Genomic DNA, 21,331 nt, shown 5'->3' with positions numbered 1-21,331 from the left:
TGAGTTTGGTTTTATAGTTCATTGCTCTCCTGGCTGTTACTGGAGCCAAATTTAAATTCCAAATTGGGCAAAGTGGGAGACAGCTGGGTGGTGCTGAAGTGGGCTATGCTGGTAGGAGCTAATATGGCTGTGACTTGTGTCAATCAAGCAAACACTTAAAAGAGACAAATTGTGCTCATCTTCAGGTTCATACTTGTGTTTTGGCTTTCTAGTAGAATATTTCTACATGCTTCCTTAATCAAATAACACTGCTTTTCTCATGCTGTCATTGCTGCATCGCCTCTGTCTCTCTGTCAGTTTTAGCAATTTTTTCTTCAAGGCCCCTTCTTCTGCTTGATCGGTTGGTTGTTTCCGGTTACCACATATACTCTCCCAGCATCATTGCAGCCGGAGAACCACTGTAGCTGAGTTTAGCTGCACTTCTACCATAAATATCTTTTTTTCTCTATGCAACACAAATGACAAAACACTAATGGAGAGAGAAAAGTGACTTGCTGATTGTTCCTGATGTTCCACACACCTTTTTAGACAGAGCAAGGAGGTATGAATTGTAGCGCAAGCAGCGCTCAAATCTGAAAGCACCAGGACTGAGGAGACACCTCTGTCCGCTGTAAAACAGGTCATTAGAGGCCTTCACAAGGGCTCTCTCTGTGCTATGATAAGCTCAAACAACTGACTGATAACAGCTCAAAATATTATTGTTATTCATAAAAGAGATTCATTTAGTTAAAATGTCTTTGTCCAGTACCTTAGATAAAACCAATTATTTAGAAATTGGTATGTAATTACTGAGATCCAACAATGGGGAATACCTATTTCAGAAACTTTGGTGAATAGTCTAAAACACAGGTAGAGGATTTCATTTGAGAAATGAATTGGACGTAATATTGAGATGTCAGTAGTTTGAAACTGGGTGAGGGACACAACATTATTATTGAAGATGGGTAGATGTTATGGATGTTAAATGGTTAAATTTACCAGAATACTTTTTGATTATTTCTGGATAGTACATCACAGAAGTAGGCTGGTCTTGCCTCTTTCACTACTGTCTTGTAGTTTGTCATATACTTTTTTTAAGAGTGTTGATAGTACCTGGTGACTTACTTAACTTGTATGGTGTGGTGTCTGACTCCACCACCATCAAAAAACTTGCTGATGACTCAGTCATGGTGGGCCTGATCTTTGACAACAAAGAGAAGGCCTACTTCTAAGGAAATTACTCACCTGGAGAAGTGGTGTCAGGAGAACAACCTCACTTTGATATATTGCATAGTTTAAGTTCAGACAGACTACGGTATTAAGCTCAGCTCACATCCCAGCAACATGAGCTGATCTTAGTTAGCCCAATTGTGGCAGTAGCTCAGTCCATAGGGACTTGGGTTGGGAACCGGAAGGTCGCCTGTTTAAGTCCCCGTCCGGACCAAATATGGAGCGTGGACTGGTGGCTGGAGAGGTGCCAGTTCACCTTCTGGGCACCTGCCTTGAGCAAGGCACCGAATCCCCCAACCTCTTGGGGCGCCTGACCAGGGCAGCCCCCTCACTCTGACATCTCTCCACTTTGTGCATGTATGTGTCTTTCGGACCTGTGTGTAAATGACAAAAAGAGTGAAAAAATTGAATTTCCCCTCAGGGGGATTAATAAAGTATATAACAAAATCCGCTGTTGATTGATAGAAGGGAGTCAGCTGATTGCCTTTTACGCAACCAATTGGCTAATAAACTGCTTTAGCCTGTGCACTGTTGCTGCTTCCTCTGCAAGATGTTTTGCAACCCACCTTCATCCGATCTCCTCCTTTTGATGCTGTCTAACTTGTCAGTGTGATTTCTGATTGTCATTGATGCTTGCTCTGTTCTGTACCAGAGGGGTCTTTGCTGCTACTCTCCCTGCCTTAGGCTTTCCTAGTATGCACGTGGAAGGGCAGAAAGGTCCCAGAACAAAGCCATGCTGCCAAATATCACACTGCAAATAGAAATAAAGTTTTCTTTGACTAGGGTGGTCCTGACTGAAATGGCTCTTTTGATAGTAAAGGTTGCTGATCCTAGACAGATACCAAGACTGTGTATGGACATCTTCACTGGAAACATGAATAAATAAAAATACAGTGCTTATTAGTTCAGTAAAATGACTTACAGTGTTGAATTTAGCACAACGTGGAAGCCACTTTTTTTCTCTCCCTGTTGCTGATCTCATTTTGTTGTGTGCCTGGATTTGGAGTGGTTGGCATGTCCTACTATTGAACCTCTGCAATGAATAGTGCTAGCCTGAAGCACATCTGTTCAGAAGGCTAATCCACAAAAGGCTGGTCCATTGCGTAATGCTCCCACTGGGCAACCACTTCAGCTGGCACAAACAAGCTGTACAACAATGGTGTGTTGCTGAAGCTAGCCTCAGTAAGGCTATACGTGCCGAGCACAAAGAGAGGTCTGCTAAGTTGCTAAATGGAGCCGACTTGTGTTTAAGTGCTGCTAACTGTCTGTGGCAGAGCTGTTGGCCTCATTTCAGAGGCCTCCCACTGGCTTTTCCCCTTTATCTAATCTCTCCCTCTTTCTTATTTTGCACTCTTCCTTCTTTCTTTTCAATCAGCCTTTGCTTTCTCCGTCTCATCTCCGTTTTCTTTTTATCCATATTGTCACATCTGTCTTTTACTTTGTGTTCCTCTGCTCAGTGCACCACATGCTCAACCAGGTCACCTGATTATTCTTTGTTTTTGATATTCTGAAGTCAAAGCCCTGTAATCTTACATAATACAGCTCCAGATAGAGTACAATGGCCTGTCAAGGTTAAGACCATCATAGACAAAGGAACTGAAACACTATTTATCACGAGCAGGAAAGCTGAGATTTAGTCAGGTCATTAGGATTTAGCCAAACATTAATATATTGTGTGTAGTACTGTGGGTTGTTGTGTGTGTGTGGTCTTATTCTGGCTGGGTTGGCTGAGTGCAAAGCTTACAGCACCATTGTTAAATTTCAGGACAAGCTACACAGTGACATTCTAGTGAAGGTACATGTATAGTCTCAGTGATTCAAGGTACAGATATATAATATAATAGATGGTTTACATGCACAGTGGGTTTGCCTCTCACATTAGCAATCATAACTCCAAATTAAGAGTGCATGTTTTGGGGAAATGTTGGTAAGAAGACCTGAGTTGACAGCCATGTTTTGAATGTTTGAAATTTAAAGGACAACTGCAGCATCTACTTATATCAATTCCTCCAAGGTTTACACAGCAATTGGTTGTCGCACATATGCATAAAAGGTGGTGCTAAGTGGCAATTCCTGTCAAACTGATGTTAAGAGCTGGTTGGTTAATGATGTCCATAATTTGTAGTAAAAAAAAGAGTAAAACATGAGAGAAAACTGATAAAAACAAATAGAAGGACATGACTGGTTGTTTTGTGTTAACTGACATAAAGATCGTTCATTTCAATGGGATCATTGTGATCAGTGGATCAGCTTACTGGGATGAAGTATACCAAGTTGAACTTTAATTAACTTTGACTTGCAAATTTGTGCAGTTGACAGTCCTGGACAATTAAAAAGTGATGGAAGCTGTATGATGGATAAATCTGCTGTGCTGGAGTATAAACTGCACTGCTTGGTTTGCAGACAGTTATGAACAAACTGGGTAAACTTATTGTGGGGTTAGTGAGCGAGCGAGCGAGCGAGCTAGCAGTCAGCCATGTTGGAGAGCTGTGATGATTGGTGGCTGGCATGTTAACCACTTGCTACTGTGTAGCATTTAGTTCATCAGCAAGCCAGCTATGATGACATTGAATATCAAGAAAACTGCAAATGCATCATGCATTGGTACCGAAAATGGTGGTTGTGCAACCCATGGATGTATTAACCTTTTGAAACCTGAGCAAATTGGCTTGATTTCTAGGGCTGTAGTCAACCAAAGAAAATCTTAGTCAACTGAAGTCGTACATTATCTTCAACTAATCGGTTAGTCGTGGGGAAAAAAAAAAAAACGCACGTTATTTTTACTTCTGTGGTGGTGTGTCTGTCACTCTGCAGTTACACCTTCAAAACACTAGTTGGTAGTGGAGGACTGTGTTAAGTGCTGTAAAGTTTAGATGATTCAAAACACACATTAAACAAACATTAAATATGGCTTAATAGAGACAATTTCAAACACAAGTACGCAAATTGGCTTCACTATAAATTGCAGCATTGACAGACAAACACTGACAAAACAACTGTCACACTAAACACGTTTTCCAAACAAATACAACGTGCTAACATTATTAGCGCCAGCCAATGGCATTTTACATTGTATAAATTAGCCTAGTGACAAGCGGAGGTTTCCTCTGTTCATATGAAGCCAGGATAAGTATAAATCCCTGAAGGATAAATCACACATAAGACTTAAAATGCTATTTTATTGGAGGTTCTACTGTCTTCACAATTTATTGTTTCTTATCTGTGAAATACAAGTAAATACAAGCTTCGTTTCCACTGAGGGAAATGGTGTCAGTATACAGAAACAGACAGGAGGTCTGTGTCACCGCGACGCGTTAGGGTGGGCGAGTTCAACGTTGTGTAAACAAAGGGGTGTTTTGAAAAACCCCCCCCCATTTTCACAGGTAATTTAGCCTGTCCCTCCTGCCGTAGGAAATAATGGATTAATCCTGGAAAGCTGTTGATGTAGCACTTTTCTCCTTATGAAAGTAACACGGCGATTATTCAACCAATGAGAATTTGGTCGGACAAGAGCATAGCAACCAAATAACTGACCAGTTGACCAGGAGACTACAGCCGTATTGATTTCTTTTAAAAACATGGGAAGAAGGCAATGAGCAACGAAAGAAGAAATGACCCAGAAAATAAGCAAGAAATGATCAAAGAGAGAAAATTGAAATTAAGAAAATTAGTTTTAAAAACAAAGAAGGAAAAGAAAAAGAACAAACAAACAAGGAAATGACCCAGAGAGTGCTTACAAGTTATAATAAATCTGTAACATCATTTTGAACATCATGAAATAATAATTCCAATTATAAAAATAGTTTTTTAAATGTATTTTAAATCTATGTGTTTTTGAAAGAAATCGCAACAATTTGCTTAAGGTTCAAAGGCTTACATACAAGCAGCACAAGAAAAGTGATGTTTCTCCAGGTTTCAAAGGGTGAAGAGACCTGGATACAGATTGGTGGCGTACGTACTCTAAGTGAAAGCACTGCAAGGGAGTGCCATTAACCCTACAGAGCAAAAGGAATGTGTTGCCTTCATTTCCACTCATTTGGTTCCTCCAAGTGGAGAACCTCTTTAAAATTTTCTAACACAGTGTTGATTTAGAGTGAATGAGTGTAGTACACTGCCTGCTCCTGGCAGTGCTGATAAGGTAAAAATGTCTTGAAGGTTGCTTTGATAAAGCTTTGGGTCTGGGCTGGAGAATAGCCTTCCACCCTCACTGTGAAGGAATGCAGAATATGTTTGCACAACCTCCTCGATGTTGCAATACTGGCCAGCAAGGACAGACATACGTGCGTCCGAGTCTGTGTTTGGCTGGGAGAGGGAGAGCTCAGGGTGTGCCTGTCTTAAAATAATCAAGGATTTCACTGTGGAATTTATGGGGTTTAATCATTCCGTCATCTAAGGCATGAATTTTCTTTTGGACCATCTTGTGGTTTCAGTTTGTGCTTTTTTGTATAAATGGAGCCTGACACTGGACTTTTGAGGCTCATGTTGGTATCATTTTAGTTTCGATTTTTTTTTTTTACACAAACTTATAAAACAAACAAACAATCTTGACATGGACCCCTCACATTTAGAAATTTAGAACGAATTGTGACCATGGTGTATACTGAGCAGGACATGTTACAGTTGAAAAATCAACTTCCCAGTGCTCTCTGGTGGACGAACTATGTAATGGAGCAACCCAGTCGCCATTGTGTTGCCATTGTACGTTTCCGCAAATCATGGATATGTAACATTGTATGTTTTTTGACACAAAAACCACTTGGTTATGGTTAGGAAAATATCATGTTTTGGCTTAAAGTACCCGGTTTTTGGAGCACAGTGCTGCCTGGAAACGCAGCTATATCGTGGGAAAAAACAACCACTTTTTGTGGCACAATTTCCAATGGAAAAACGGCAGTCTGCCGCTAAAAAACACTCACATTTGGGGCCTAAAAAGCTGCTGGAAAAACAGCGACAAGTTGCTAAAAATACCTACGTTTGGGGGCTAGAGAGCTGCTGGAAACGCAGTGATGACTCGCCAACAAAATAACCAGTTTTGTTGTTTGTTGGTCTTGAATGGTGGTCTGCAGCTTGGCAGGTCTCTTGCCTAGGTAACACGTCGTCATCCACTCCACCTCCAGAGGACAAAGTCAGCTAACATACTACGTCACTGTAAAAGATGGCGATGTAGAAATACAAAACGCATAAAACACATCAAATACAGAATTAAGAGGTCATGCAGTTACAACATAAGTTTAGACTCTAAGTCAGAGTCCTGCACAGGACAATTTTTGAAAACCCGGACCCGCTTTACCCGTAAAGCTCAGTATCAGGACCGACCTGTTACCCGTCATTGTGTCCAAGTCAAAGCTGCATCTGCCCGCACCCGTTAATAAAAGTCCAGTGACCTGACCTGCACCCATGATTAAACACACACAGGGTACCGTCACTCACATTAAGCTGGGTTCCCTATTCTTGAATTACAAATCCGGCAGAGGGATAGTGTCTTTCACCACCTGCACTTGATGCCGGGATGGTGAAATATTTTAGCATGCTCCTTCCACTAGCATAAAACCTCTAAAGGATCCTCCTTAGGCTGCCACCTCATCCTTGGGCTGCAAATTTTCATTGCTGGAGTCCTCCACGTTGGGGACGAATGTGAAGCTAGGGTCAAAGGTTTGACTTGTATCATTGACTTTAAAAATAAAATGAATTGCGGCTTGATAATAGTGATTTAGATGTCAAAATAGTAAACATATACTACACATCCATTTCACTTGTTTTATCCTGGAAAATTAAAAAAATGATTTTTGTTCTCATTCGTTGCCCACCCACATGTGGACATGTGTATATAAAAATATATACATATACATACATATATATATATGTATATGTATATGTGTGTATATNCCGGTGCAGGACTTTGCTCTAAATACTAGAAAATGGTGGGTCTTACAAACATCAATAGAAAGGGAATATTTGAGTGTAAACTGTTCCTTAGTTAGTTTCCAAAAGCAGAAAATGCTCGCACCTTTGACACATTTTGCCCATATTTTCTCCAGTCTTAAATTTAATTTGGTTTAGTGTTAAAGTATAAAAAGTTGTGAAACAGGTGACAAAAGAGGCCTGTACTACAAAGCAAGTTCAACATACCCAGGATTTTTGGTTATCTGGCTTTACTAACCCCAACATTGGCCGTCTGGATAAGCGGTGTCACACAGCTGGTTCTTAACTAGTTCAGTCAAGTTTCCTCTCCAGCCATGAGTGCATTTAGGGGAGAAGAGGGGTTGGTAATTACAAGTGACATCATCAGAACTGTGAATGAAGTACTCCATATGAGATGAAACAGTGATACTAATTACCTGTGAGAATGTTTTGATTTAGGGACAGCAAATAGTCTTATTTATCTGAGTAAACAAGCCTGTAATCTTCCAACAGAATAAGAAGTTGTAGAAACACTATAAATCATTTCTAAATATTAAAAGCAGACCAAGGCTTAAAATACATTTAGGTATTAGTGAGTATTTTTTGCAATTCAGGTGAATGATGACGAAAATGAAGAAAGTACTCTGAATTTGTTGCATAAGAACACTTAATAGTAAGGCCAGACTGTTTCTGCTAGTCAAGTAAAAAGTGAAAAAGTATAGATCTGAGCAAATGTTTTATTATAATTATAATCATGAACGCCAGTTAGAAGTGTGTGGAATATTTCTCATTGGTTTTTATTTCCAGCTCTCATCACACATGTCTCATGTTATTCTGAGCTGCAGTGATGGAATCAGAGAGCCAGGATGTCAGCTGTCACTGCAGGATAAAATAAACTCTGCACCATTAAAATGCAGTTCATATTATTATGTGAAGAATCTCTCTGTTTGTTAGAGTGGAAGTACAAAGCCTGAAACAATAAAATGAGTCTGCTGAGTCTATTTTCTACTGTAAAAAAATAGACTCTTCACCTGTCACTGAGGACTTTTGTCCATGTCAGGATCCTTTTTTCCAGTGATTTGATAGGTCGGTGGTTGAGGTGTTGACAGGTTGTCATCTGATCCTCTGCAGGTAACCTGCTGTGGAGCAGGTTAGCTGTTCAGTTACTGCATTGATTTGTCCTGGTAAAAAGTGAACCATCCTTGTGGCAATGCCAACCCAGAATTAACCCTGAAGTTACCTCGCTAACTCTAAATCCTGCTTCGTAGTACAGCCCTCTGGTGTTACAGGTAGAACTTATTGCCCTAATCTATGTTGGTGCAACCCTAGGGTTGTACTACGACACAAGATTAGCAGGTCAGTGAGGTATGTTGAGGCTAAAGCCTGAGTTTTCCATTCCAGAAGGTGGTTTTCTTCTAACCAGACTAGATCGCCATGATAACTCATGCAGTGTACCTAAACTTTTCTGTAACAGTTTTTGTACCAAGTTTCAGTTTAAGATAGGGTAAAAAGCTCCTTTCACAGACCGTTTGAGCAGAGCCACTCTACTCTACTACTATTCACTGTCAAGCTATGAGCAATACAGATTCTGAGAAAAGGGAATACATTATAAATACTCTGAGGCATCCACTAGCTCACCTGGTAGAGCAGGCCCCCAATTCCAACCCATGGCCCTTTGCTGCATGTCACCACCAACCCCCCACCCCCCCTCCCCATGCTGGGTCTGTATTTGCTGAGGTCCGTTTTACATTGGTGGTACAGCTAAGAACACCGATTAGAAAAGTGATTATTCATTCATTCATTTTCCTTAACAGCTTATTCTGTTAGGGGTTACGGAGGTGCTGGAGCCTATCCAAGCTGACATGGGCGAGAGATGGGGTACACCTTGAACAGGTCACTGGGCTGACACATACTGTAGAGACAGACAACCATTTACGCTCGCATTCACACCTACAGCCAATTTAGAGTCACCTATTAACCTAACTTGCATGTCTTTGGACTGTGGGAGGAAGCTGGAGTACCTGGAGAAAACCCATGCTGACAAGGGGAGAACATGCAAACTCCACACAGAAGGGCTTTACCACACTACAATACCTGAAAGGAACGAAACTACTCTGAAAACAAGTGGAAGTAAAACACACCAATGGTTGACTTTGGCAGAAAAACTTTCAGTAAAATGGGACAGAATGGCTTTGCTAAGGTAGAATAATTTGTTTGGGATTTGCTGTAGAGGGTAGACACTGCTCATGCTCATACACTATAAAATGAACCCCAGATAAATTCAACAAAGACAATACAGTACCTCTGGCTTATATAGGACAGCATAACATTATGCAAAGACTGTGAAGGTGATATACAGTAGCGCACAGAGCTCTCAGTGTTCCCATGAAAAGAGTGCTATAAAAGCATCCAGAGACAGGTCTCTAGGAAAGTGTAGCTGTCATCCAGTATGGGCTCCAATAGGCACAGCACAGCCACTAAAAATAGTCCACAAGGTTTAAATTTAGGTCAAAATGTGTTGTGTGCAGAGGATGCTACTGTTAGATTCAGGGCTACGACTGCCATCTTGTGGGTGAAATGGTGCAATTGCAATGTGGATCAGACAGCAGGTCCCTGAAAAAAACTCAATCATGTGGTACGATCCCTGTTGAGGAAGTGGGGAACATTTGATGCACAAGCGCACAAAGAATTTATTTGCGTACACCTCCTCTGATGTGTGCTACTTGAAGTGTGTGTGTGTGTGTGTGTGTGTGTGTGTGTGTGTGGTGTGACAAGAAGATGAAGAGAAGCAGCCAGAAGCAGAGAAGGGGGAATGAAAGAAAATAAGGAGGGAGGGGAGGGAAGAGAGAGCGACACAGACACACGAGCGAAGCTGTTCTGTGAGAGCAGGAGGAGCAGGAAGGCAGGATGAGGAGAGGAGTAGCGGAGGAGGTGCAGGAGACCACCATGAGATCTGGGGTGTGAAGGCGGTAACAATTAGCAGGAGAGATGCTGCTCACGCTGCTTTTCTACCTTCGAGTCAAAGGTAGGGGTCAGAGTGGATGTGTCTGTCACTGGGATTCAGTCAATATCAGGTCACCTGAGGTGTGTGCAGTGACAGCCTGAGAGCATGTCAGACTCAGTAGGAAGGTGGCATGGGAACGGAGTTGAGTTGAGGTGAGCTGCTTTGCCTTTTTGCCAGCGATGAAATCATTAATATTCACCCAGGGATGGAAGTAGGTTACTTTGATCTTCCTTCTTTTTAATACTAATCATGCAAATACCCTGACATCGCTGCACTGTCTTGTTGCATGCACCCCATAGTTTGAATGCGATCTTAGCAACTAGATCCATTTTCCACAAGGTCAGTTAGACTCCAGAGTAACTGTTTAACAGAGTGTGTCTTTCATCCTCACATCAGCAGCTGCATCTAAATTGAATATCCCCTGTTTTTCCTTGCTGGGAGCATGTGAGGCTTTCCTCTGTAAGCTGCACACTGTCAGCCCTGACAACTTGTGCCTCTTGGTTCTTCTCAGTACCATGTGTGCTGTCAATTTGGATCTGTGTAACCCATTTAAACCATCAGTCTATCTGTCTCCACGAGGCAGTGACTAGTAACAAAATTAAAGTCTGTCTCTGTACATTGTTTTAGGATAGTGAGGTTTCTTTTAGCCATTTCCAGCAGTCTTGGGTAGGACGTACTCTACATAGTCGCTGCAATCATACAAATTAGTTATTGAAATTGTATGATTGACATAGAGAGTGACTTGTGATTAAAAACTTAATTACAGAAGTCATTCTGAAATTAAGTACTATACATGGTATACTTTATACATAGCACTTGATACACATAGTAGGGGTGGGGGAGATAATTGATTCCTTGATGCATGGCGATGCAGACATGGATGATTCGGCATTGATTCACAAATGTCAATAATCAGTGATCTAAATGTTAATTAATAACGTGATATTGACAGAAACAAAGCGATGGAACTCAAGAACTCAAGAGTTAACTTCATGTTCACAAAAGTTACAAGCTTGTTTTGATTAATGTCTAAATAATTACCTGTGCCAGGCGAACATGAACTATGTTGTGAATACTTTGTTCTACTGTCACCCAGAGACGAGCGTTAGTGGAGCAGAGTAGGGATCAGCAGTAATGTTAACAAATGAGACTGACAAGCAGCTTCAGCCATTCCATTTTTCTATATTTTGATGTGACATTAATCAGAGTATGCACAGCTGCATGTAAACAGGAGTATAAGAAGAATATTCAATTCATTAGCCATGTAAACAGCTTGGTAGGAATATTGTTTTTTTTTTTTTAATAAGGACAAAAAATGCAATGTTCTGTGCATGCAAATGTAGTGTTTACCTCTCAGTTGCCGGCTGCGCGCGTTTTTTGGAGGCAGCAACAATACATCATGGTTAAATGAAAACATAAAATGAGTCATTTTGCCCTGGTCAGTGGGTGTTTGTTTTTTATTTTTTTGGTCTCAGCTCGACTGTTTCTAACATGGTGGCCAGGTCACAAACTTTCTCATTTTACAGCTAAGCAGTACACTAAAATATGTTTCTAAATCTGAGGTGAGAAATAGGCAATGCAGGAACAGAATATTGATTCATATTTGATCAGCGCTACCTTTGACAATTAGACCGCAGTTCACAAACCGTAGTTGACACGATAGTGTGAGACACTCCCTGGCTCTGATTGGTTGTTTTCGTTGATGCACACAGGCCAATAAAACTCCAAGGCAATATAGTAGGCAGAGGAATGGGACTTTGTTCACAGACTGTCCGTCTCATTTGGTGCTGTGTGAATATAGTGACAGTTTCAGCAAATACGATTTGTCATATTTACTAGTTATTTTTGTTAAAGTATATAAGTAAAAAAAATGTTTGTTTGTTTTTTTGTAAAAATGTATTTTGTTAATTATTGTTAAAGGAGCAATAAGCGAAATTCATCATTTCTAGATTGAAGGAATTAAAAAATTGCTATGTGAAGAACTAGAGGTGTAATTTAATCTGCAGTATAGCATGACCTCACACACCCTCTCTCTGTGTTGATCTCCAGCCCATTGTTTACAAGCCGGTCCAACTGCGCGTTCATGTACGTTCATGTGAATCCCCACCTCCCCCCGCCCCTCTCGGAGCCCTTGGCCCTCCCTCCCTATAAAAGGCTACAGCCAGTGAGCAATGGCAGCGCATATTTTCGAAATGAAATGGCAGAGAGCGGAACGAAACCGGGGCTAACCGGTGCTTCCTCCTCAGGCTCCACTTCACTCAGCTGCCCCACAGATCCGCTGTCTCTCCCACTTTAACCTCAATAAGCTGGGAGCGGCTGGCGAGGCGTTAGCCGCAGCATGACCGGAGGGAAGCACAGCCAGTTAGCCTCCGCTAGCTTCCCAACTAGCCCCGGCTCTCTGTTTGGATCCAACTGGAGCACCGAGCTCTGGTTTGTTATTCAGGTTAAAGTGGGAAGAAGCAGCGGGTTTATCAGGCAGCTGAGTGAAGCTGGGTGAAGTGGAGGCTGCGGAGGAAACACCGGGATGGGTTAATGTCTGGAGCTTGAGTTATTAGCGGCTCGGTCCCAGCAATGGGTCAGGTGTTACGGTTGTGTTAAGTAAGTTAGCCTGGCAGCCCAGCTAACATTTTCAATTAGCATTGTAAAATGTAGCCTCCCCGCGAGGCTACATTTTTGTAATATATTTGCTGAGATGGAGGCGAGGCTCAGTGACTAGAAGAGCTGATAGAAGCGCTCCATAGCTGTAAGTTACTCCAGTAGCCGGTGGCAGCCGACTCGGCTAGTGCTAACACCGGGAGCTAACGCTAATGTTCCTCCTCTTCTCCGTGAGTGAGAGCGATGTGGGAAGAAGCAGCGGGTTTATCGGGCAGCTGAGTGAAGCTGGGTGAAGTGGAGGCTGCGGAGGAAACACCGGGATGGGTTAATGTCCGGAGCTTGAGCAGCCCGTGAGCCAGGCGGGCAGCCTGGCGGGCTCTAGCCGACCCGGCTAGTGCTAACACCGGGAGCAAACGCTAACGTTCCTCCTCTTCTCCGTGAGTGAGAGCGATGTTTTAGCCTAGCAGGCAGCCCGCGAGCCAGACGGGCTGCCTGCTAGGCAGGAGGGAGGAGTGGCTCATGACACACTTTGTTTTGGTCTACAGGCAGTGCACAACAGCAAACCTAGCGGTGAAACGATTTCGCTTTTTGCCCCTTTAATAATTTTGTTAATGTAAAGAAAAAAGAAAACCAAAATTGAACAGGTTTAAAATCAAGAGAATACCCCAGATGCAGGAACATAGCCGAGGTTTTTAGAAATACTGAGGTCATGAACCCATTACAGAGAGTTCCCATCCCATAGAAATTTTTACATCAAAAATCTTTTGCTATTTGGTTATTTCATGTTTCTGTGTTCACTCAACTAGTCAGTGGTGGTACAAACGTTAAGCGCTGGACTAAAATTCTGGTGGGTATACTGAATGCTTCATTTACAAGGACATGACCTCAGTGTCCTCAGTTACTGTGCTGCCCAGAAACATTAGTGCTGAAACAGTTTGGCAGTATTATAGTTGATCAACAGAAACTTTGTCAAAGACAAGAAATACCAAACATGTGGAAGTTGTGGCCTCTCAAATGTAAAGACTTGCTTGTTTTGTTCTAATATCTAAGTTCTAATATCTTGGAAAAAGTGAGCAATTCAAAAGCATATCTTTGAGTTTTTAGAATATTTTTATACTAATGTATTATTCTTTCTGACATTTTTAGACTAAATGATTACTGAACAAAAGTGAGTAGATTAATCAACTATGAAAACTATTTGGTAGTTGCAGCTCTAAAATACATGCATGAGTGAGTCTTCATACAAGGCAACTTACAGTAGACTATAGGGGATTTTAAACCAATCCAGTTGTCAGTTTGTTGTGAGATGAACAGACAGAAGAGGTATTAAGTCTCCAAGTTAAGTTTCGCCAGGTAAATGAACAATCTGTGAAAAAAGTCGGTTAAACATTGCTGGAAATACCAGTCAGTTGTACTAAGTTTTTCTTATTATTTTATTAATGTACACATTTAAATGACATAAAATACATGTTCTAATGAGAGATTTTTTTTTGTTTTTTTTTACTGTAGGCTGTTTGCTATGTGATTGCATTCACCCAATGAAAGTGTCATTGTAATAATAAGATACGTTTTCTAAAGATTTATTTTCTTAAAGAATATTATTTTCAACAAACATAGTTTGTTCGCTTATTATTTCATATGTTGTTGTCACATTTTGTAGGATAATTTGCAATGTTCATAATGCACAGTGCTTAGTGCAACACATTTCAGCGGCATTTAAAATACAATTTGGTCATTAAAAATTGTGATTAACAATTTCAAATGGCTCTTAGTGTATACATGGTATTTTTCAGGAAATTTTTAACCTCATAGATTAACTGTGTGCCATTTTAACTGTTTTCTAAGTGCTTTCTAACTTTTAGACTAGTCATCTAGTCTAGGTTTAAACTTCCGTTTAAACGTCAGGGAACATTCCTAATTCACAATGCTGTTAAGATGTCTCACAGTTGTAGAGTCAAGCTGCAATTCTTCATCTCAAACAACAATGTTTTGTAGTAGTTAAAGTTTTTTTTTTTTTAGGCAAGTCACATTTTCATTTAAATGTTAATTGATCAGATGGAATTTTTTGAGTGATTGTTTTCCAAGTTCATTTTTTTTTTTTTTTTTTTTGCAAAAAGTTAGAGTGATGAGTTAATGGAATATAGTCTGGCTGTTGGAGGCTGGTTAAAATCACAGACTGTATAAAATAAGGGAAGTAGCTACTGTGATGGTACCTATTGGTTCAGGGACTCCAATTTTGAGGCCTTGTGTTCTGCATTATGGCCACTGCCATCTTTTTTTTTTAGAGCTAGAAGTGATCCTATCTGGACAAGACCATGGACATAACCCTAGAACAAGCTGTTGGCTTAGTTAGCGGTTTGCGTTAACAGCTAGGATTAACTGTGATAACACTAATGCTAATGCTAATTTTTGCGAGCAAACCCAGACTTAAAACCGTTAAAACAACCCTTAGAGGGTCTTTCAGTACACCCAAACACTGAACAAGACTGAACAAGACCAAAACATCACTGTTAACTTTCATGAACTTGAAACTGAAAAAGTGACGGCTATGGCCATGCTCTGTGAACCTAAGGTTACACCATGGTTGCGTTACCTCACCAATGTTGTTTTCTAGGTAGTGACTTGTCAACGGATGGCAAACGCTTGTAACTCAAAGCGTCCACGCTATTAATTATGTAGACCTTTAAACTTAATTACATGTTGAAATTAGCTGTAGAGAACTTTTTTGTTGTTGTTGTTGTTGTTGTTGTTGTTGTTGTAAACATGTTTATTTCTGCTGTTGAGCTGGGTATTTTAACATGGGTTCATTGGGATTGACTGGCTCTTGGAGCCTCTCAAGTGGCTGCATTGGCTTTATTTTTCAGCCCTGACGTTTGCTGCTTTGATAAAATAATGGTAAAAATATTCTACTTGTTTTCATGTCTGGAATTTTATGTTTTTATTTTTGTGAGTGTGTTCCAGGAACACATGAGAGGAAGCACAGGTTCATGGATAATTGCAGCTCTTTCATAGATGCTTCAGCTGATTATATAACAGCACTGATGAGATTGGCTGTCCCAAATCAATGCACTGCTTTTATTTAGTGTGTTTTAGAGAAGATGAGCAGAAATGGAAATAGCTGCTCTCTGCCTGTGGCAACTCTAGCACCACTAGGCTGTTCAACTTAAACGCTAAGTAATTTAGGACATGATCAATCAGTGACCCTAACACAGGTCTGTCAGTACACACACACACACACACACACACACACACACACATACCACTACAGATGGAGCAAAAGTGGATATACTGACTGAATGCTAAGATCTCAAATGCCTGGACCACCAGAACAACAACTACTGATGGGTAGCCAGTACTTTTCATCTGGGTTGATATATGTAAATGTATTGAACCTTTTGAGCTTTAATACTTTTTGCAAACTATGGTGTCAGTTTCTTTGTGACGCTCCGCTATAGTACATGCACATTCGACAGCTTGTGCTGACCGCCCCACAAAACTTCTCTGCAGCACGTTACCAGTCATCATCTATAATTTTACATTAATAAAGATAAAATATTTAAATTATTATATTATATTATTATATTTATTTAATTAAAACATTTTAATACAGTGATTCAGCATCTCAGGTAGACAGAAATGACACTGGACAATGATCTGTTGTTCTTTGAGAGGCAAATAGCAGATGTCCCAGATGTCCCAGTTACCCATTCATGTGGTGTTGGATTTATCTGAAAAAATGAGCTCCCAATCATATTTCATGATGAACCTGATCTATTTCCTTTGCTTTTTGTAACCAGCGGGTTGTTTAAATGCTCTGAGCAATAAAATACAACACATCCTATTTGTAGCTTCCATGCTGTTTTTACATTACAACTTTGGGTGACCCGAATACATCATTGGCTTTAGCTGACGGAGGTCTCAACTCAGGTCCAATTTATTCAGTCCTTATTCGTTCATTCAGTGCCCTATGCTGCACTTTGTTAGTAACAGTGGAGAAATTTGTTTGGAAAAGTTGGGGATTCATGAGCATTCGCATGTTCAGCAGGCTGACCTGGTTTTATGGAAAAAAGCAGTTAAATAAGATTTGTTAGTTCATTTTCGCCCATCACTTACCATTGCTTCAGCAAGGCTTTCCATTTGTACATGACTTAATTCTCAATGGTCTTTGATCAGTATACTTACTGGCTTTAAGGTATACTATGTAGAAAATGTCGATTACTGTTTAACTAGTCTCGCCACCAGACAATCAGAGATCTCCGCCTTCTGATAGTCTGGGGACACTCCTTTCTAAAGTGTGTTTAACACACCGGCGAAAACGGCCGGCAATAAAGCAACGCCTCTTGCATTTTTGAAAAGGACACGCCCTCCCGGAAATGTGCGCTCCCCCTTTTCTCGTCCGCAAGGAGACAAACACACAGAGAGCTTGAAAATGGATGCCGAGAGATTTAACTCCGTTTTATCAAACGTGTGCTCAGTCCACAAGATTGTGGAAATGAAGGACTTACAGCGACTTTGTTTAAAACTTTTAATGCAGTCGGACTATGTTTACAAGCACAAGAGTTCAGCGAGCCACCAAAGGACCGCCCTGCAGATTTACTATTGGTTCTGCAACATAGGGAGTTTTTTTAAACTCTGAAATTGTATTCGCCCATCTAAACACAAAATCAGGGAGAAAGTCATCAGTCTTTAGTTAAGCAAAGCGTCTAAACACTGACTTGTGAGTTTACTGTTTAACAGTATCACAAGTGAAAGTGATAGTCAGCCCCACATTCACTCTCGTTGGGAAACCTTGCATAGTATACCTTTAAATACAGTTTCCATAACTGACCAACATTGCAAAGTGTAATTGCCCAAAAACCATGTCCTAGATTTTCTTTGGTTTATGGACCTACAGTGTTTACTCCCTGGAGTATTCATCATCCCAATACCCATAATGAGGTGATTAGCCTTGTGTCAAGGGTGTATTGTCTCTCCATGAGTGATTTTCTGTCTTGACTTTGAATGTTGTCCTCTAATCTTTGTTAGTTCACAGATTAAGGGGTTTAGCAGCTACTTTCACCATCACCAAAAATTTTTTATTTCACTTTGGTTATGCACAACATTCGGATTCACAGTCATATGATAATAATAATAATAATAATAATACATGATTGAAAAGGAGCAGGGAGAAGAAAAATCTTGTTTTGCTTGCCCCTTACTCAAAACATGAATACATAATAGAGACAGATGGTCGGCCAGTCACAGTTAGTTAACAACCAATACTTCCAATAACATGAGAAAAAGAAGAATCAAACGCCATATACAATAGTTCACCTTCAGCTGAGGAGACTGATTATCAGACCACTTCATGTAGTCTAATTGATCTTTCTTTATACATTTTCTTGAACTGAAAAATGTTTGAACAACCCTTGAAATCATTTTGTACAGAATTCCACACCAACAACTGAAATACACATGTGCTTCAAAGTCATCCTTGCATACTGATGCTTAAAATGAAATGTCCTTCTATGGTGCTGGTCCTCTGAACTAAAAACAAACAACTTTTGTAAATGCTCTGGTAATACTCTACTTTTGCCCTGTACATCAGTAATAAGGTCTGCAAAGGGCCACAAGCCAGAATCGAACCCGGGTCACTGCAATGAGGACGGAGCCTTCACACATGGGGCACCCGTTCCAACCACCAAGCAACCGACGCCCCGCAAATGCACTTTGAAAGTGGAAGAGGCAAACTCCTGGTAGTCATTACCTTGCCAAATCCTGGCCACAAAGTCTGTTGTTTGTGGTTTCACTCTCGAACAACTTCATCCTCCACTTTGTAAATCCACCAGCAAACCGCCTGGCTTTCAGGCCGTCCATCCCGACTGCAGCATGCTGGACAGATTATGAAGCTAAATGCAGTTATGCAGTTAAATCTCAAACTGAGTAATTTTGGGCTACTCCTATAATGGTGCTATATTTTTTATATACTTTCTACAGGTGTTCATTATCAAAATATCAAAATGTGTGAAATATATTCTTAATATTTCAATTCCAATGGTTGAATAAGAACTAAAAATTAATTGCTCTTTGAAATGGTGTACTCACATTATTATGTTAGTATGTTGTCATTATATTAGTGGGATAAAATAGTCTCCTAATGGCAGGAATATTGTTTGTTGCAAATATTTTTGGGACAATATGTCATCCAACAGAAGTAGTCATTGTGACAGGCTTAACATAAAATACATAATAGTATTTATAGTAGATACGTCATACTGGTTGGATGGAAATATACTGCAATGAGAAAAAGATAGTGTACATTAGTATTGTATCTGTATCAGCTGATGGTCTCAGTGCCCACTTTAGAGACAGAAATGATTCCCTGAGTTGCCAAGCCTCAGCTCTCATTGGTTGGATATGGATGCGTATCACACGGTGATAGCTCTGTTGACATGGTGTCACCTAGAGTGGCTGACTCATCAACACGTGACACTGACTTGTGTACAGTCTGTGGGGAACCCACACTGACTCCTAAATCTTCATCAAATTTCAGCGATCCCAACATTGGAATTGGACATCTTTTTTAATTTCATGCACTTTGCAATGTCCGTTCTCCCCCTTTTTTTTTATCTAGAACACACTGATTAAAAGAACAATTGAATAAATGCCTTAATTAGAAGTCAAACTAAGAAAGTTAGTCATGGTACTACTGAGCATCCCTTATCTTAGAGGTCTAATTGTGTCTAAAAATGCCTCAGGGTTGCTTCATTGATTCCTCTCAGCTTTTCAGAAGTCACCAGAAAATAATTTGCCACTTTGCACAAGTGACAAGTTCCATAGGAACATGGGGAGACCCTTTCTAGACGAATACATGCAGTCACACACTGCTGATTACTGCTGATTCCTCAAGAAATCAGTGACGATATACAGTACATTCCCAGTCTGAAGGCCTTGTGTGCTCTTTTTTTTCTTTTTTTCTTGGAAGTGTATCTGAGGGAGGGGGCGGGTGTTGTTGGTAGCAACTTGTATGCCGCTACTTTCCTGCGAGTGAGAGGAACAATGTCTGGAAATGAGTCAAGCCCTCGTAAATGTCCTGTCCTAGAGAGGTTTGGCAGTACCACCCTGCTCTCCTGCTACACAATTCCCCACATAAGCTACAGCACAACACCAGCAGGCTGTCTACTCCTCTTTATATCTTCAGCAGACAAAATGGCAGGACTGTGTGCGATGGCCTTTGCATCCGGAGGTGTAGTATTGTGTTTTGATTCATCATCTGAGAAACCGTTTGACTTGTGTGCCGCGGCTTCCTCAGTCTGCGTCTTTCTTACTCTCATTCTGGCACCTTGGCAGAGAAATGGGGCAATGCAACACTCATCTCTCTCCAGAGGGAGATGTTGTAATAGGTCAGCTCTTTGAAGGCCCGCTAGTCAAGTGCAAGTGGTGTGCTGCACATGTCTGAGGCAGCTGTGTTTCTGGTTCACATTGCTTTCAGGCTGCAAGGACAATCCTAGATCCTATCCTAAATGTATACAAGAACTGATCCGCCCCCTGATTCAGAAATTGTTTTTTAATTGGATGCAGTGAGCAGCAACATCTGCTATAACTAGAGGGGGTCATTATCTGTGCTGGGATTGATAATCTGAATATTATGAGTAAAACATGAAATGATAGATGAGGCTGGGAATCCCCACTGGTGTATTTATTTGTAGTTGTGGTTGGCACTGACTGATTTTTTTGGGTCAGTATTGGTACAATATTTACAATCACTCCTGATTTATCTGTGCTCATATTTTTAACTGTTCACCCCAGATTTAACATTACTGGCTCTCTACTGCATGCCTTTGGCTCTATACATCTGTCACTGCCCTACAGCAACGCTTTTCCTGACTTGAATCTAATTTGGTGTGTGAATTCACACTTCATACACACCAACCTCATCTAAAGATAATGCTTCTGGTACACCTGAGGCCATGAGTGAAGTCAGGCTGTTGTTATTTAAAACTTTGTTTGCACCTTGAAACAACACTTTTTTGTGGTGAATTTGAAGTCTTCTTTAGCTGAAGCCTCAAAGAAAACACAGAAGTCTTCAAAAATTAATTCTTCTTCAATTTTGGGCAAGAAGCTGGCGCTATTGAAGAGCGTGGGGTGGATCTAACTGAGAAGCCAAGGACACTTTCTGCAGACAGCCTGTCAGTCAAAATAGCCCGCCCTTAAGTGTATGTGACTTTAAACTTTAATACAATGTAAAGAGGTCAGTTACTTAAAGGACAGCTTCGGTATTTTTCAACCTGGGCTCTATTTCCCCATGTGTATGTGTGCATATGATTCATAGGTACCACTCGTTCTAAAATTGGTTCAGTATTGAGCCGTGAAACGAGCTAAAATGGTAATGGGGGCAAATGCGTCCCGTATAAAAGTGCTTTTTTTCCACTGACCGGTTCAGATCGCCAGTGCTATCTCTGTAAATAGCATATGGTAGTGGCCCTGGGGCAGTGGTGAGTGTGAATGAGTGGAGTCAGCTGTCAGTCAGTGTTGGAGCAGAGAGGCGGAGGGCGTCCCTGCTCGGTATTGTAAATGAGTATGTGTGTGTGAAGTGTGTGTTTTTTCGCCACTGACCGGTTCAGATCGCCAGTGCTGTCTCTG

General features: G+C 40.8%; 1 protein-coding gene across 3 annotated transcripts in view; it reads left to right on the top strand.

The window, feature by feature from the left end:
• Positions 1–21,331, top strand: part of prkcz (protein kinase C, zeta) — a 227,194-nt gene that overhangs the window by 73,709 nt on the left and 132,154 nt on the right. The gene's annotated exons all lie outside the window — the stretch shown is intronic.

The sequence above is a fragment of the Epinephelus moara genome, chromosome 16, assembly GCF_006386435.1.
Source record: "Epinephelus moara isolate mb chromosome 16, YSFRI_EMoa_1.0, whole genome shotgun sequence".
Taxonomy (NCBI): domain Eukaryota; kingdom Metazoa; phylum Chordata; class Actinopteri; order Perciformes; family Serranidae; genus Epinephelus; species Epinephelus moara.
The sequence above is the reverse complement of the archived record's forward strand: the minus strand, read 5'-3'. Positions and strand labels throughout refer to the sequence as shown.